Raw genomic sequence first — 6,306 nt, forward strand, 5'->3', positions numbered from 1 at the left:
AAGGTGCTGTGCAAGCATAGACTCTGGAGGATGGCGCGAGCACCGGGCAGCCCTCAGGGCTTCCTGGAAGGAGAACTGGAGGCTGGGGCGGAGGGAGGGAGGGAGGGAGTTGTTTTCACTGGATTTCGTTTTGTGCTTTTTGATTTTTGACCTTTATAGAAGTATTGCCTATACTTAAAAATGCATGAAAGATTTAAACATTCAAGGACATTCAGTGACGGGACCATACGTTCCCCTAGTTGCAGCAGCACTGACAGGAGGCTGCTCAGCGACTACTTGCATGCCTCCAGTGGTGGGGTACTCACCCCTTAACAGGCCAACTCCCAATCTGGAAAGTCCCTCTTTCTCTGGGCTGACACATATCTCCCTGGTTTAAACTCCACCTCCTGGGATGATCTTTTGGGCGTCTGTAGGATGTGTAGCTTTGGCTAAACACCTCCTTGGTGCCAGGGGCTATGGTTTCAGCCCCCACCAAGCTCAGGGTCCAGTTTCTGGGATCCCAGCAATGGGCGGGATTCAGAGGCCATTGGGCACAAGCCCCTAGCCAATGCAGGACTCGCCCACCGCCCACTGGGCAGGCAGCTCTTTGTAACAATGAAGAGGAGGGCCTGTTGCTCAAAGCCCCTGTCCATTCAAGGTGCCCATAACTTCATTGTGTCGCATCATTTCACCCGCTTCCTCCTGTCCAGTCTCTGCGGAAGTGCCTTAGTGATGGAGCTCATGCCTCGCATCGGGATGTTCTGATCGGATGCATCCACTGGTCATCCAGTCTCAACATCCCTGAGTCTCATTTCCTCATCTGTAAAATGGGGTTAATAATAACACTGACCCTAGGAGGTTGCTGTGAGGATCAAGTGAGATGAGGGGGATTCGCCCTGTGGGTGTGAGAGGAGCCAGGGTGGGGCGGGAAGGATGGAGGAGAAAAGTCTGCCTAAGGCCACTGCCGGCATGTGGGCGGGAAGGAGCCGCGGAGGGGAGCACAGGGGAATGCGGGTCCAGTTTACTCAGCTCTATCCATGGCTGGGATTCAGACCCAACAGGGCAAGTCTGGCCATGTCCAGCCAGGTGAGTGGGCCTGACAGAGGTGGATTTGCACAAGGGACCAAGCAGCCTTCCAGGGGCGAGAGGGATATATATAGAAGGGACGAGGAGCCAGCATGTTGGGGAGGGTGGCTGCCATGCCGGCTTCAGGACCCACTCCTGCCGAGATGTGCTGAGTCCAGGCTGGGGACAGGGAGCTACTGAGAGAGCCACTCCAGGGAGGCCCTGCAAGGTGCTGCAGCCCAGGTGGCCCGGGGAGGGGGAGGGAGGTGCGAGCCCCAACCCCTGACCGCCCTCGCCTATGAAGGCCTCTGTTGTTTCAACTGCAGCCTCGGAGAGCCTCAGCGGCGGGCACTGTGGGGACACCCAGGGGAGAGTCCCTGATGTCTGACAGATCCCCAAAGAAACTGCATGCAAGACACCCCACCTGGGGGACCCCAGAGCCATGTCACAACCGCTGAAGTGTGGGCCCCTGCAGCTGAGCCTTGCAGAGTTGGAAGGGAGGAGCCGGATCTGGGTCCAGCCAGCGGCTCCCTGAAGCCAGGACTAGGGTGTAAACCACATTTGGGGGGCCACGTGGGGCACAGTGGAAGTGTTCCAAGCAGAGGAGTGACAGATTTCGATGAGGCTCTGGCAAATGTTCCAAAATGGGTTTAACAATTTCACTTACCAAATTCGGGGTCCTCAGGGGAGGGGGTCTGCATGGACTCAGGGCCCTGCCCTCCTAGGGGCTGCCATCCTTGCAGGAGACAGCAGGAGGGCAGAAGGGAGCAGGAAGCCTCAGTTTTGCCATCTGTGAGAGGATGCTGTTTCCCAGCTCTCACATCCACACGCTAGGATTTTCCCCTGGAACTTTGCTTTTGAAACAAGAGCTCTGACTGATGTCTTTTTTTGTTTTTGTTTTTGTTTTTTTGAGGAAGATTACCCCTGAACTAACTACTGCCAATTCTCCTCTTTTTTGCTGAGGAAGACTGGCCCTGAGCTAACATCCATGCCCATCATCCTCTACTTTATATGTGGGATGCCTACCACAGCATGGCCTGACAAGCGATGCCATGTCCGCACCCAGGATCCGAACTGGTGAACCCTGGGCCACCAAGATGCAGAATATGCGAACTTAACCTCTGAGCCACCGGGCCAGCCCAGACTGATGTCTTATGATTGCCCCCCACCCCCGCCACCCATCCAGGACGGGATTGGACAGCCCACGGTGTGTGAGGTTAGCACTGGGGGTAGAATTCAGGCCTGTCCTGGAGCAAGGCTGTAGCTCCCACATCTGGGACCCTGGCAGGACAGGAGTACAGCTGGCCTTAATTCCTCAGGGGACCCGGGGATGAGGAAAGGGAGGCTGTGCTGGGCTCCTCAGGAGGCTATGCTGGGCAAGCTGGGAGGCGGGAGCTCCCATACTCGGCCCCAGAAAATTTCCCAGCCCTGGGCCCTTCTGCAAAAATGCCCTCTGGGTGTGCACGCATCTTCCCCAGGGCTTCTGAGCAGCAAGAGTGTGGGTTGGCCTCTATCTGGGGCTGGGGGTCAAGGTGCCTCTGCTCTAGAGATGCTGGGGGAGGGGCATCTGCCCCCCCATCCCCCATGGGCCCCTTCCACTGCATTTCCCATCTAACTCTTCTCCAGCCCTGCCAGGGCGACAGGGCTGTTCTTTTTTACAGATAAGGAAACGGACATGTGAGGGTTCTGGCTTAGATGTGTATCAAGGCAAGAGATCAGAATAGCGTTAACAGGTGCGCTGGGGAAAATGAGAAGTCTTACTGGAGCAAATAAATGACCCAGGCTTTGGCTGCAGGACTTCTCAGAGCCTTTAGCATGCAGAGGTGTGCCTTGAATCTCCAAGAGGGACTTGAAATGTGGTGTTTCGCCAACCTACCTGACTGTGGCACCCTGTGCCCCTTTATCAGAGCCCCCAGAGCCCACACTTTACAGAACAGGGCGTGGGAAATGTCAGAACAGGACATTTGAAGTCTGAATCCTCCAGAACAGTCAGGCCATCTGGCTGTGGTGCAGATGGGGAAACTGAGGCTCAGGAAGCGAACTCTCCACAGTCGAGTTAGAAACAGAAGCAGATTTGAGCCCAGGGCTGTATGGAGCCCAGGCCACCTTCCTCTGGGCACAGCATTCCTCGGCCTTCATGCTGGTCCTTGGGCTCCTGAGAATAAAGAAAGGGTTATTTATTCCTTGACCCAGCAAGCCCACTGTGCAGGGGCTGAGTCCATCCTGTCCACACCGCTGCCCACTGCACATTCCCTTCCATCAGTGGCTCCTGGGTCGCCACCGCCTTGGGGCTCCAAACTCAGCCGGGCATTACGCTTCCACCCCTGCTGCTGGCCTCTCTGCAGGCCCCGCACCCGGGCCTCGGGCTGGATGTGCTGCCTGAGGGCGCCGGGGCCCTGGAGAACCTGCTGATGACGCCCACTCCGGGGAGACAGCCAGAGGCCGACTGGGGCCATCGCCTGCTCTGTGCTCACCATCAAACTCCCCACTTCATCAAAGCCACAGGGACAAGGAGCAAGCAGTTGCTGCTGCTCAGCCTGAGTTACCAGCAGGATAACAAGAGAGCGCTGAAGCCATGAGGCCACTCAGCTGGTGGCAAGTTGGAGGGAGGAGGGGGCCAAGGTGACAGAGTCTGCTGCTGATTCCACCTGTGCCTTTATGCTCAGGGCCTCAGGGAAGTGTCCCGACACTGAGCCCTGGGTTCAAATCCTGACCCCTCCACTTCCTGACCCCATTATGATTCCTAGTCATCAGCAACCCGTGCCTCAGTTTCTCCATCTGCATGTGGGGGCGGGGAAGCATTGGCAACACAGGCTGGTGCAGGCAGGGGTTAGGGAGACCATGTGGGCTGCAGAACATCAGCAAATTTGCCCCTGAGTTCATGCGACGCCCCTGGAAACTGAGAAATAACTGGGGAGACACAGGGGTCCTGCAGGCACGCGGGTGGGGGCGGGCAGCTTCTGGGGAAGGGATGAGCTGGTCTGTGTGGCCACACGGGGACCTGATGGCTGAGAGCTGATGCCAGACAGCCCCCGCGTGCAGTTGTGCTGGTGTGAGGCCCCCACGAGGTGACACAGGGGAGGCCCCCATCACCCCAGCAGGTCTTCAATAAACACTATTTCTGTCTTCCATTTTTATTTTTCTTCTTCCAAGGTTAAAATTAAAAGTAGATGTTTTGAAGAGAGACCAGGCGGTTGGCAAGCCTGCAGGTCCTCGGGGACGGTCGGAGCTGCCTCCTGGTGATTTGCGGGATCTGAAGACGGGGTGCGGACAGTGGCATTCTAGACAGCAGTTAGCTGGAGCCAAGGCCCTTATCTGCTTAGACAAATCTGGAACACTAGATGGAGGGGAAAGCAGCAAGTCACAAAAGGAAAAGCGCACGGCAAGACCCTTGACACTGTTTGAGAACATGCTGCGTGATGTTCTGCCTTCTTCCCGGCACCTGCACACACCACCTTCAGGAGAAGCCCCCCTCAGGAGCAGAGGAAAAGACCTCTGACGTAAGGTGCAGGGGCTGGGAGCTGCCTGGGGCTGTAATCGTTCCAGTTTATTGAGCACCTGCCATGTGCCAGGCACTCTTCTGATGGCCTCACCAATCATCCCCATTCAACAGAGGAGTAGACAGAGGGACGGAGAGGTTGAGACCTGTTGGGCGGCGCAGTTAGTAAGTTGCAGCACCGGGACTCGAACCCAGTGCCCTTGATTACTAACCTCCATCGCCTCTCACACTGTGGCTCACAGTTCCTCATGTTTGGGAAAAGATTAAGACATCTGAAGCAAATGTGGTCAAATGTTAATATTGGTAACGTCTGGTGGTGTGTCCTTGAGTGTTCTTTCTTCTGTTCTTTTTAATTTTCTGTAGGTGTGAAATGTTTACACAAGCCCGCAGGCTCCAGTCTGAGGCCTCTGCTGGCCCCAGGCCTCTTACCCAGCCATGATCCACATCACACAGGTAGTCCAGCCACCAGTCTGGCAGAGCCATGACCAACCCACTCCCCAGTGCTCACGAGATGACTCCCAGCACAGTCTCCCGCTGTGGCTGAGTGGCCAGAGGAGGCCTGGGCCCTGGGGAGAAAGGACTAACCAATGCTGGGCTGCTCCCCTCCAGACAGGGCAAACAGGCTGTCCACGGCCTTCCCCGTCATCCGGGAGAAGGAACTAATGACTGTAATTAGTGGACGTCTGGTATGCAGGAGCCGATGCATGGCTGGCTGCCCACGCTGACCCAGTCTGGCCAGAAGAGGCTTTGGGTGTTCTGCTGGCCTCTGCGTCCTGGTTCTGGCAGCCGCCAGTGACCACTGGGCTCCTGGAAACGTGGGCAATGCTCCTGGACCTTCCTGCAACGCTCAGGGCCAATGGGCTTGGACCCAGAGCGTCCAGCAGTGGCCTGGTCTCACCTCCTCCCTACCCCCACTCAAGAGGTAGGGACCCTGGGGCTGAGGCTGGGAAGGGTCCTGTGTGGGGTCACCAGGGGAGTCTACAGCAGGGTCGGGTGTCCCTCTTGCACCGGGCGGGGCCTGGAGAGTCAAGAAGGCAGCCCTTGCCGGCTCCGAATTATCTGCTGACAGCACAAAGCCAATGTTTGGGGAAGAAAATCCAGAGATTTTCTCAGCCACAGGGCTAGCTTCCAAGGCTGTTTTCACCAGACAGGGCTTGAGAGCACATCTGCTTAAAGGACCAGCTTTGTCCCTCCTGTCCAAGCAGTGTGCTCCCCGCGCCTCCCCACAGACGTCCCCCGCTCCAGAAGGCATTTGTGAAATTGTCCAGGCCATCCGGCCTTTGGCTACCGGCTATGGCAGGAGCTCAGGCCTCACGGAAATAGCGAAGTTGGGGCATTCATTCAGTCATTCAGTCATTCATCCTTTTGTCCATTCACACAAATACTCTGCCCAGCACGCGTCAGACACTGTACGCTGGGGGCTCAACAGCCAGGGCCCCGTCCTCAGGGAGCAGACTGTCTGGTGGAGACCAGAAGACCCTGTTCTGGCTTCTATTTCTGATATTTGCTTCCTCTGAAATGAATGTAGCTACTCCAGGTTTCTTTTGATTAATGGTAGCGCATTATATTTTTCTCCGTCCCTTTATTTTTGACCTGAGTCTTTCTGTTTCAAGTGGGTTTTTTGTAGGCAACCTATAGCTGGGCCTTGCTTTTTATCCATTCTGACAATCTGTGAATTTTAATTGGTGACTTTCGATCATTTGTATTTAAAGTGATTATTGATAGAATTGTATTAATATCTACCATGTGTAACTCTTTCCTAC

The 6,306-nt window shown here is 55.8% G+C and overlaps 1 long non-coding RNA gene across 1 annotated transcript; it reads left to right on the plus strand.

Moving 5' to 3' along the window:
- Nucleotides 1-2,011: 2,011 nt before the first annotated feature.
- On the plus strand, nucleotides 2,012-6,306 carry LOC138920679 (uncharacterized). The gene is made up of 2 exons (XR_011432293.1): nucleotides 2,012-2,260; nucleotides 4,198-6,306. It is a non-coding gene; the product is annotated as an uncharacterized lncRNA (long non-coding RNA).

Source organism: Equus caballus, chromosome 24 (assembly GCF_041296265.1).
Source record: "Equus caballus isolate H_3958 breed thoroughbred chromosome 24, TB-T2T, whole genome shotgun sequence".
NCBI lineage: Eukaryota > Metazoa > Chordata > Mammalia > Perissodactyla > Equidae > Equus > Equus caballus.